At 32.5% G+C, this 12,361-nt stretch overlaps 1 protein-coding gene across 1 annotated transcript in view; it reads left to right on the forward strand.

Annotated features, from left to right (window-relative positions):
- The window catches only part of LOC129803747 (furin-like protease 2), a 146,017-nt gene that overhangs the window by 9,300 nt on the left and 124,356 nt on the right, over nucleotides 1–12,361 (forward strand). Inside the window, exon 2 of the mRNA XM_055850518.1 lies at nucleotides 7,623–7,893. The gene's annotated coding sequence lies outside the window, so the exon portion shown is untranslated. The remainder of the gene's footprint in view (nucleotides 1–7,622; nucleotides 7,894–12,361) is intronic.

Below are 12,361 nucleotides of genomic sequence, written 5' to 3' on the forward strand. Positions count from 1 at the left end.
TTCAATTTAATCCAGGAATTAAAAAAAAACTTGATGAGAAATTACCTTATGGGAAATTGAGGTAGAATAGTACGGGAGGGCTTTCAGGCCTCGCACACAATATGACTTCGAACACTTTATTTTTATTTAATGAAAGAAATGTGTGATTTAGCACTAGTTATTAAATTATATTACCCTACATATAGGTCAGATTCATTAGAGGAATATGGGAAAAATATGAAGTGTTCGAAGCCAGAGTGTAGTGTACTACTTTTATTTAAGACACTACTGAAGGTCTGTCATATTTTTTGTAAAGAATTGCTTTTGTAAAGAATAAGCAGGAATACCCTACTTCATATTGAGCAATCCTTATTTAAAAGACATTCAAGTAGCAAAATTAAGTCCTGTATGGTTATACACAGCTCTCTCCGATATCCGGCTGACGTGGGGACAAAATGACATTTAGGTTTTTTGAATCTGGTCAACGGTTTTTCTATTTTGCTCTGTGTGAATTTATTTTCTATCGAAATACAACAGATTCTTCGATAGCACGCTGATGTTTCATTTTGTACCACATTATTAAGTATCAAAGGTTTTGGTAAAGTGAAAATAACATTTTAATTCACGCTGGACAAGTTGGATACTGTCAGTGATATTGTCAGCTGTTAGTGTTTGGCAACTGCCAGCCGGATATCGAAGTGCCGGATATCGGAGAGAGCTGTGTAGTAATTATGTTGGTACTAAGGGAAATTGCCCATGCTTCGCATAGTCCCAAGCTTTGTAATGACTAAATTTTTCCTGTGTTTCTGAACGTGACTCCATAATATGTTATAAAAACAGACCACTTTTTCCAGTTATATAGGACAAATTTACTCATCCTGAAGCTTGGAACCGTGCAAGGCATGGGCACTTTTCCCTATACTGAAAAAAAAATATTTTGTAAAATTGTTCCCAAAAGTCTATGCTTTTTTCCACAAAACTTGTTCATAACATAATCATTTGACAATTAATTTTTGTTCTTTTACAAACATTTGTTCGTAAATGTTAGTAAACACACAGAAAAAAGGTGTGTAAAATTTTGTCATATGTTCGTAAAGTTTTGCGAAGATTTGCGAACAAATTTTGAAAAAAAAAAGACAAAAATGCCCGTTAAATTTTAAGTATTATATTACGAACAATGTTTGTGAAAAAGTACACACTTTTAGTAACTTTTCAGTGGATTATACGCTTTATGAACATTTCGTAAGTAAAACAGTAGGAATTCACAAACATTTACGAACAATTTTACAAAGTATTTTTCTATGTATTAATATTCTATTAGTAATATTTTCAGAGTAGAAAATAACCACCATGTTATAATAAGATAAGTATGACAATAAATTTTACCATATGACAAGTTCACTAACTATGGACTACGTCTTTCTTACGTCAACGAAATTATCTGCCCACGTTAGTTATACGTTTTAACGTTAAATTTGTAAATTTCGTATTCTAAATAATGTAGTAGTATTGTTGCAACATTGAATTTGCTTTCATCAAGAATTTCGCCTTAAGGCTATAATTCTTGTGAGCAACACATATCTATGCAATGACAACAGTGAGGGCAATATTCCACTATTCGGTTTTGGGTAACAAATCTTGAAGTTTGAATTCGATTTACTCGAAAGATTCACGTTATTCTTTGAGAACTTATAATGTAATTATTTTAAGAAAAATATTGTAATATTGATATCAAAGTATATCAATATCATTGGGCCAACTAAAGTTGTTCTAATGATCCTTGATTAACTTGTTCTTAATTTCCGTACTACACAGAAAAAAATGCAAAATAGTTCGTAAATGTTTGTCAATTCTTACTGGGAAAAAGATGAAAGGCTCATAATCGTATATCCAAATAAAAAGTTCGTAAAAGTTTATATTTTTTCATAAACACTGTTCACAACTTCATTACTTTGCGAGCATTTTTTGCTTCTTTTTCGTACGTGTCCATATTTCAGAAAGCGTTGAAGTATCATCGGTATTGTATAATAATAATCCCTATTTGTTGAACCTCCTACATGATATTTTGGATATGAAAAAGATCATAGGGTGAATGGCTGCCAGGTTTGCTCATTTTGAACCAAAATCGGAAATTCAAAAATGAAGTAATATTGCATGAAATTGGGTTTGAATTATTGGATATTGAATTATAATTCGAATTTTATCAAAAAATTGTTTTCTTATTCATACTACGGACTTATTGAATGATCTATGGAGTCTAAGTAGTATCAAAATTAAGGTTTCCACCTACTCTTTGTATCCTACTCCCCCAGTTTCCTCTCTAGCAAAATTGTACTACCTACCCAAGTAGCAAAAATGTGGCATTATAACGTCATCGTTTTCGTATGGTAATAGTAATTAATTGGTGCACCCGCACGTCATACTCTCGAAGTGGGGAATAACCTCCACGTTATAAAGAGGTAAGGAAAGCGACACAACTTACCATTTTGGTAAGTTTTCTAACGATCGTGTTACGTTTGTTTCACGTCGCTTCTTACCTCTTTTCTATTCATCTCTTTCTATCCCACCTTAAAATTTTTTCTCTCTCTTCGTTTTCCTTTTTATTTCCATGGCGCAAAATTCTATCATGAAATCTCTCACTGCAAATATTTCAATAATAAGCGCACAAATATCGCGGGATTTCACTGATTTTATATAATATATAGAACATGCCAATGTCGTTTATCGACATAGATTTTATCGATTAATGATATAAAATACCTCCCACTCAGAAAAAAAGCAATATTAAATATTTTTTTAGGTGAAATAATTGTGGAAATTCCCTGAAAATTTTTGCAGCATTACTCATAATTTCTTACAAGTTATTACAACTATTTGATCAGAAAAATAATTTTCAAAATCAATTAAATTTTGTATAAAACTGATTTTAAAATCGTTCTTAAAATTTTGAATTCCCGCGCTAGAAAATCTCATGGCGCATTCACCCCAATAAAAGTGTGTCCTCGGATAGTCGTGCGACATATCTTCAATTCCAAGGACGAATTCTCTTACAGTACGTAGGTTTATAATAGAATATTTTACAAAATAATGGCAGACTCTTTAAATATTTCTGTAGAATTTTGTGTAAAATTTCTGTAGAATTTGTGAAATAAAATTGTTCCGAATAAGCCATCATTTACTTTAACCGGAACTTAGAATATATAACAATAGAGAGAATAAAAAAAACAATAGAAAGGAATCTGAAAATTAATTAATTGTTAATGGCCTGACAGTTTTATTTTTCCGTAACCTTACTTTCTGAGAATCTTCTCCTTTCATTAGTTCCAATCGATTCAATCAATGTCTTTGTATTCAATGATACATTCAAATATCAGAAACAAATATCAAACTTAAGAGTTATTTTAGCAGCTTCAGATCACTTAGAATCAACAAAATTTAGAGAACAATAAATCACGTTTTCACTAAGAAACTGCACGCCATTAAATTAAACTAAACTTTTGCCAAAAAGACTTATAATATAATATTCTGGCGTTTAGTCTTCATTTGAGTTTTTAGGTTGGTCTCAGGAACAAGAGCGAGAATACAATCAACGTATGCCTAGTGCGCAAGAGGCTTTATTTTCAAGCCTTAAATTTTTTTTCAGAAGCATGACAAATGTTTGTGGAACTTCTTAACGTTGTGAAAATCGTTTGGCAAACGAAAAAAATATAAATTAGTGGAACTCGTTTTTCTTCAGATTAGTCTTTGGTCAGCTTGGGGCTTATTGGAAGCCGAGAAGCAGAATTTCTTCTGTAAAGTTTTGAAACCAACCAACTCCCTAAACTGAAACTAGCATACTATTGTTTTTTTCTGTTATACTGGTGATTATGAGAAGTTATGTAGTTAGGCTGGAAATAAATTGCCATACAGCTTACTAGATTAGCTTGGCAATCTTGCTCTCTCTTTTTGATTAGCCTATCCCCAATGAAATGTAAAACATATTGTAAAATCCGTAACATACAACCAGAGAAAGGACATTTCCACCGTTTAGTCCTGGAGGTTGGAATCAACGCTAAGATGGCGGTGGCCGCATGGGTGGTGGGAAAGATTAAGAATGAGATGAAATAAATTCAATTCAATTCAAATTCAAGCCGGAGGATCACGTCTGAGATTTTGAGGATTTTAGAGATGCCCTATTGAATGTTGCTAGAAAGAGAATGCTCTACATGGCAGCGGGACTGTTGGAGTTTAGGAGATCTATTCTTGAAGTCATCTTTGGGATTTTTCATGAACTACGCTTCTAACTACGCTTAGAGCAGTTCGGACACTGAATTCTGGAGTGTTCTGCCCAAATTAGAACTTAATTTGTCAAACCCCGATGATTTTACCCAATCGAGGCCACAGATGGGTTTCTTCACTCCCTGTCGATTTGCCAGAATGCATTTATTACAGAGGTGGGAGCTCTCCTGCCCATATTCATAGCAATATTTAAAAAAAAACACTTTTGAAAGTAATAATATATTTTAATTAATTTTTATTTTGAATTTTAAAACAGTTATGTAATAAAAATTTAAAGTATCGTTTTCTTCTCTAGGAAGATATGGTATCGGTGCATTCGTTTCCTCAACAACATTTAAATTACATTTTATTACTTAGCACAACATTTTAATAAATCACTTTTAAAATATTTTCAGTTTTTAAATTCTGAATTTTCTAAATTTGTGCTATTCATTAATATTTTTTTAAGTAATCTTACTTTTTTATTATTTTTATATGAAATATGTGAAAGCAAAATTTTTTACCAAAAATTTTGTTTTTGAATATTAAAAGTGTAATATAAAAAATTAAAATACTAAAATTATAAAATTATTTGTCGCCGGACGTTCGTACGATATCCACAGAATCTATTGCCTTTTTATTCGTGTTGAAAAATTGCAGACACTTTGTTATAGGGCTGAATTGGCAGCAGAAACGCCATGAGTGTCAGTGTCTCCGCTCGCTGTCAGTTTTGTTTATTCTCGTTCTGCCGTGGTTTTTGTGATAATTATAAAGAAAAATGGCATTTAAGGTATTAAAAATAGTAGAAACTGAGCTAGTGTACACAGAGGCTGTAACTTCTTGATGGTAGCTAATGGAATTCCGTCCCGGACAACTTCTGGCAGCGTTTAGCGTTTTAGATCGAACACAATTTCCCTTCCAGGTTTGTACAACTAAAAAAGGCTACTTCACGAATTTATAACTTTTTCTTGTATTTTTCTTTCAGGAGAAAATTGAATTACGTGTCCATGTATAGTGATTTTGACTCATGATGAAACCTTCAGAAAAGCAATTGACGTGAAGTTTCTTGTGGAAAAGGTGAGCACAGACAGTGATGATGAGAAAATAGTGCTCCTCAGAAGGCGCAGGACACATTAGGGAAGCCCTGACAGCCCTGAAAGTCCATCAAACCCATTAGGCTACAACAAGATGATAGCAGAGTTCCTCCCAGCTTAAAAGACGAACACTGTTGTGCAGTGACACCCAAGAAGACGCAGAATTAAATTTTCAGACGCAAAGTATTTCGCGACAGGAAAACCTTGCAAATCTTCAGATTTCTGCTGGCCACATGAATCTAGGTTCAGAAAGGAAAATTCTGCAATCTGAAGACTCAAATGTTGTGCGTGTTGTGCCTTCTGATCATCTTTCAATGCTGGAGAATTTTCAGGAGATTTATTTAACTAATTCATGGTGCACATGTACAGGTACAAGACGAAACTTCATCTCAATTGTGTAAAAATAAGAATAAATAAACGTCTATGTTATTAAGTGATAAGAATCTATTTCACAAAGATAAAAACCAAAAATACTGGATAAATGTGAGAAAGCATAACCTCACTCTTAAGGGAACATCCCAATCCAATACCTTGTGCATTTCCCCTTGTCACAATAACCAGACACAACTTCACAATTTGTGGTGGAACTCCTATACTTTCTCGATAATTCAAAAAAGAATTGGCCAGAGCTGCGTTTTAGATGACCTGCAGATTGGAAAACCATCAACATGAAGCTGGAATGTGATCTTTATATCCTGGCTCAAATCATCAAACATTGTTGATTTTATTGAGTTGTGACAGAATTCTCCAGAACAAATCCTCTTCACAGCAATGTTATTTGGCATTTCTATAAAGGTGCAGGAATACTTTGGAAGATGTTGTAGTGTTGGCGCTGTTTTACATATCAAAAATCCTTTCAACCAAAGAGTTTTAGAAATCTTGACTTTCTTCCACGGCATCATCTTTCATTTACATACGCACTTGACTCTCGCTCTTCACGTGCTCACGTTACGATAATGCGTAGACGAATATGTATATATTTTTTATTTTTTTCATTTTTATTTGACCATTTTCACAAACTTCACTTCAAATGTGTAAATAATTTGATTTGAATTTGACAATAACTGTTGAAAAGCGTGTGTGACAAATTAACGTCAACTTAAGGTATAATTTCTTTCCACAAGTAACGTAATTGTTTGAGAAAATAGTTTCAAAAAAATTACGTTATTATGACTTAGCTGATTTCACGTTATTAATTAAAGTAACTACAACGTTATATTTAGGTAATAAGGGTTTACTAATCTCAGAGCAACTCGAGGTAAATTTAGTGACGTGCGACTACCGTTTCCATTACCTCAATTTGGCACTATAGTAATATTTTGCCACTTGGGTAAGCAAACAACAAAATTACCTAAAGGTGCTGGAAAATAATTAATTTTTTTAGGTAATAATAATTATTTTCATTTTTAGACGACTAGTACACTAGTATCATGCTAATAATATTTTTTTTAATCGACAAACATTCCTATAGGACGCAGTGCTCATAATTTCGAACAGATTGTAATTTCGGACACTTTGAGAGTAGAGCTGAATACTACAAATAAACTGATTAAAATTATGAAATTTTCACTGAATATTTCAAGGAGTTTCAAGTCACTGTTTTTTTTGTATAGTATTTATAAATTACAAAATTGTACGTTTCAACCCTTCTTTCCCCTATAATGTGACCTATTTCCTAATATAGCTCATAATTTCGTGATTTACTTTTTGCTATTATTTCGAAGAATTATAATTTTAATAAATCATTAATGAACACTATCTTTGACATTTAGGTGACTCATTAAAAATTTTTACTTTTAACGTTTCTATCCATAGCGCTACGAAATTCTTTTTGGCAAAAACTCCATGAGCTTTGTGAGATATTTTACGTTGTAATTGATGAGCGTACTTCGTTAAATGTGTTATGTCTTGTGGTACAAAGTGCTGATCATTGAGGAAATACTTCACAACTTGAGGTAGTTCTTCAGTCTACCGAAAAGCTGATGAACTGTCACTTCCTCTATGGGGCGGTAAACATTGTTTGTCAATATGTCCCTGCCAGTCTTTCTGCAAGTGTGTAAATAAATGTTAAAATCGCATGTCAACAAATACAGAGACATACCTATTCACTTTGGTTGTTACAACACAATTTTTATTTTCTCTTTCGCTCAATTTCCTCACGCTCTCTTTCTCACACACCTTACCATTGAGTTTGAGGTGGGAAAAGAGCTTGTTGAAAAGTAAAAGTAAAATTTTTTAAACATTTTTTTCTCAAAATCTGTTTCATTTCTCTCATTTTCGGGTGGACTTCAGAAGCAGAAGTGGAAAAAAAGAATCCAGAAATTGTGCTGTTGCTGTCTTTTTCAATATCAACCTTCTTCCTTGTCCATTTGATCAACGTCTCGAGAGAGGAAAATCAGTGAAAAAAATATATATAGAGTTTCAAGTGTATGTTAGTGTTGAGAGATAAAAAGAAAGAAAACGTGACAGTAGTGAAAGAAAATTGAATTTTTAAAATCGACCCTCAACATCCTCAATGTGGTTCTGTGTTAATAGGAAAACTCAAAATTCAACAACATTTTAGGTAAGTGATTTCCTCCATTTCTTGGTTATTTCCCCCATAATTACATTATAAAAGGGGCTGATAACTTGCAAAACGCTATTCGCGTCAATTGCGTTCTGTTACATTAAGTTTAATCAAAGAACTAAACATGTAGATACATAAGGCGAAAGAGCAATTTGGCCGATATTCATCATTTCTGATAATCCTAACGATTTTTCTTATTGTCCTCTCCTGTAAGGGAATTCAGTAATGATATGACAATGTCACATGACAAATTTTCGTAGTCAATTCAAAAGCAGAATAACGTAAAAGCCCATCATATTAATCTAATTTTCAAATAATTTATCCGAATTTACCGCATAAAAATTTTAAAATTTCTCATATGACATTTTCATTGCGTTATAGAATTCTCTTACTCATCCATACATAATCATGTTTTTTTTTTTAATAAAAGGTAGACCGGGGTAGAATTAACCAGAAAAATCATATTTTCATTGCGTATAATTTGCACAAAAAATGTTGTATTAGGTTAATAAATATAAGCTTAAATATAAATGACCTTTGAAAAAATCTTACAAGGATTTTTCAAGGTCAAAGTTTAAAAGTATTCTAGATACTGTATTTTTCAACTTCTCAAATAAATTTTAAACACCTTAGAACGTTCCAAGAATATTTGATAATTCTGAACCGATAACTAATTTGTGAATTTTAATTAAGAATTAGGGGAAGCACTCGTAATTTAAGAGTGGGTGCATATAAGCACTGATGTTCTAAGTTTGAATGTGCAATATTTTCAAAAAAAAATCCAGTTTTTTGTAACTTCCTTTTAAAAAGTGTTTCTTGAAACCTTGTTAAGCAATTTATCGTCTTTGTTTTTTCTGAAATTAATCTTAATACGTTTAAAATAAACAAAAATATAGAAATAAACTTGCTTGTAATTTTGGACACCTTGCTTTTAATTTTGGACACTTTGCTTGGAATTTTGGACAACTAATCCGCATCAATAGGATGTCTATTGTCGTCCATATCCAGAACCCAACTTACCAAGTCCCCTTTCTCTTTATGAGAAGCAATAGTAGGATATCCCCGTGAGTCCTGAAATTTTAGATACAGGAGGAAGTGGGCGCCTTTGAATTGAAGTACCTTTGAAATTGGACGTTTTTCCTTTTCTTAAAATGAATTGAAACTCATCATAATGCAATTCAGTTTCACATATGGTTTTTAAATTATATCATAGTGAAGTCAAGTTCTATTTAAAATTGGAAAAATCCCAATTTTAAGCTGTACCATTTCAAAAGTGCCCCACTTCTCTCTAACTCATTAGAGCGACCTGACTTTGACACTTCAATTTATTTTTACTGTTATATTTTTTGATATCTTCGACGAGAAGCATTAAATGACTCATACGAAAAAAATCTTTACAATGTTTCGAATTTTTCTTTTTGAATCTGGTGCCTCCCAAAAAATGCAATGCTAAAAAAGCTTGTCAGGTTTCACAAACTGCGAGGGTTGTTTGGTTAAGATTTCTTTAAGGTTAAGAATTTAGAGAATTCTTGATTTTAAAGACTTAAGAACAGAAGAGAAACCCTTCCCGGATAAAATATCTCGATTTTTAGATATTGGAGGTTAACAATTTTAAACACAAATTCATTTTAAGCGAAAACTATGATTTTTATAATATTATTCATATTTTCATTAAAACTAACAGCACAGAATATTCAACAAATCCTCATTTGTTTAAAAGTTCTGTCATTTAAAAAAAAACGAATATTTTGCTGAATTTTACGGTACGTTTTTGACGTTAGTGGCAGTTTAAGTAAATCAGTTTTTAGACTAAAGGGTTAGCCTAGTTCCCGAAGGTCTTAAAATCCCGATCGTAAGCAATTTTATTGGTTTCCTAGGATCTAATTTAATCTAATCTAATAAAATCTAATCTAAAAAGAATCTAAAACAGACATGGGTCTGACAACCCTATCCCTGTATAAGAAAAAAATAATAATAAGGGATGTCCCGAACTCCCCTTGTGGGAAGGCCTAGTTCCTCATGGAACGTTGTGCCACCATTATTATTATTATCATTTTATAGGATCTAATGGACCTAACCCCTTGTTATAATTTTTTAAAATAGTCGGATGCATTGACCTTTGTCGAATTTGCATTTGTTTTGCATCCGAATTTGGTGCAAATCACAGCACAGATGTCGCTTCTTACGTGAAATGGTGACAGGAAGGAAATGCAGATCCCAGCTGTCACAGTTAGCCGAAAAAGCAGCGTTTCAGCATATTTTTGCTGAATCGATCAGCAAAAATATGCTGACCGGTCAGAAGTTTTCGAACAAAAAGTGCTAACCCAATATATATGGAAATGGCGCTGACTCGTGAGTATCGTTTTAAGGTTAGCAGAATTCAGCTGCAACTACATATGCTTTCAGCTGAATTTAAATCGGTTAGCATTTGGTGTTCACTGGGATACGACAACGTTCGATGTAACTGACGATATTTTCACTGATAAGAATTTAGCGAAGTTAAGCCACATAAGGCCAAGCCTTATGTCTGAAGTTTGTATTTTTACCGAAATAGAGCACAAAGTTTTGGGATATAAATCTCTGACCTTCGCTGATCACTCATGAAATATTATCTAGAAGCGGTTTTTCCTTCTACATCTCTTATATCTCTTCAAAATATTGTTTTTTGTTTTATTTATTGTTTTTTTTTGTTCAAAGACGACACCAACCATTTCTTTTACTTTTTGAATTCCTTTTGGAAATAGTACAGGCGAAGTTTCAGAACTTCTAGAGAACTTCTTCATTAACCGATTTTGTCAAATTTTGATTTTTTTTTAAAAGGTCTGCAAATTCACAATCAGGTTGAGTCGGTAGTGAATTGGTAAACAGCCTGGTATTGCTTCAAATTACTTTTTTTTTATGGACCGCTGCATTTAATATTGACTATGCTATTAGGCTGCGTATCTTAGGAATAAACCTATTAAAGTTATTCAGAATCTTAAAAATTAAATCGTAAAACCTCGAAAAACCAAAATAAAAGATAATCAAGGCATGTAAATTTAAAAACTAACAATTCAATTATAAAAACTATGTAAGGTTATGTGAATTTAAATATTTTTAAGCAGATAAATCAGGCATCTCATTCAAATGTACATTTATTATTAAGCTGCGTATCTTAAATACTAACCTGGGGGTGGGTGGGGTAGTTTCACATATGCATTTATTTCGAAAATAAAGAATATTTAAGAAGAATAATTATTTAGCAAGTGTTCTGTATATTTTGAAATAGTTAATACTCAAAATTAAACTTAAACGGTCTTCCGACTAGAGGTTTAGCCCAGTTCCCGAAGATCTCAAAATCCTAAATAGCAAGCAAATTTATTGTTTTTTTGAGAGCCTAATAGGTCATTTATCTTTAATAATCCCGAGGAGTTAAGCCAAATGGCTAAATCTTAGGCCCGAAGCCCGTCTTACGGGATATATTTAGATTGAATACGATTCATATTCATTTTCAGAGACCTGAAAAAAGTCCAGCTGTGTGAAACTGCCCCACCCTTACCTAACAAAGCCATTGTAAATAACATCAGATTAAGTTGGAAAGTATGTATTGAAATTGTACGGAGAAAAGCTTTTCAATTGCAGAAAAAACATAAATAATATTCCTGGAACAATCGATACTGTCTTCAATGAATTTTGCGAAATTTTCTAAAGTAAACTGTGAAACCTTGGAAATGAAAATGAGTGACCTTTTGTCAAAATTGGAGTATTGTGTGCTAAAATTTGTGAATAAAAAGCTTTTGAACCTGGGAACTTCTTCTCTCTCAAAGCCATGAAATTGCTCATATGACATTGGCTGATACAAGCGACGACATTATTTGTGTTCGCTCTGTTGTCATGTTAAACGGTAATATTTGTAACTATTCAACAATGTGATAATCAATTTATTCTGACTGTTTGCTGTCTAGATTTCAATTGATATACAAATTCACCACTATAATTTTGTTTGTTAAATTACATGAATGCAGTGTGAAGTGCACCTTCAATTTGTTAGTCATGAACCCGTCATGTTAATGTGCTCATAGACCAAATGCGGAGAAAAGTCTGAGAAGTGGGACAAATAAAATTGTGCAGATATTTGCGTTGATTTTGCACAAGTATTTTTAGATTACAGTCTTTTGTTTACATTTTCCTTCTTGCTCTCAATGTCGATAATTCTCCTCTCCTTCGTTTTTCCTTTTTGTTGAATTTCATCTCATTGGAAATTCATGCGCCAAAAGTGAGAAATGTGAACTGGAGGATGAATATCGAAGCCAAAGACATTGAAATCGTGATTGTCAAATCAATTTTGAGTTAATCTGCACAAGAGAAAATTTCACTAGCAGAAAATGTCATAAGAGCGGAAATTTTCCATGTGAAATTGCATTAATTCTGAATAGGATTTCATTTGTTTGCGACACGAAAAGATATTTTTCAAACACAATGCTCA

This window comes from Phlebotomus papatasi, chromosome 2, assembly GCF_024763615.1.
Source record: "Phlebotomus papatasi isolate M1 chromosome 2, Ppap_2.1, whole genome shotgun sequence".
In the NCBI taxonomy this organism is placed as follows: Eukaryota; Metazoa; Arthropoda; class Insecta; order Diptera; family Psychodidae; genus Phlebotomus; species Phlebotomus papatasi.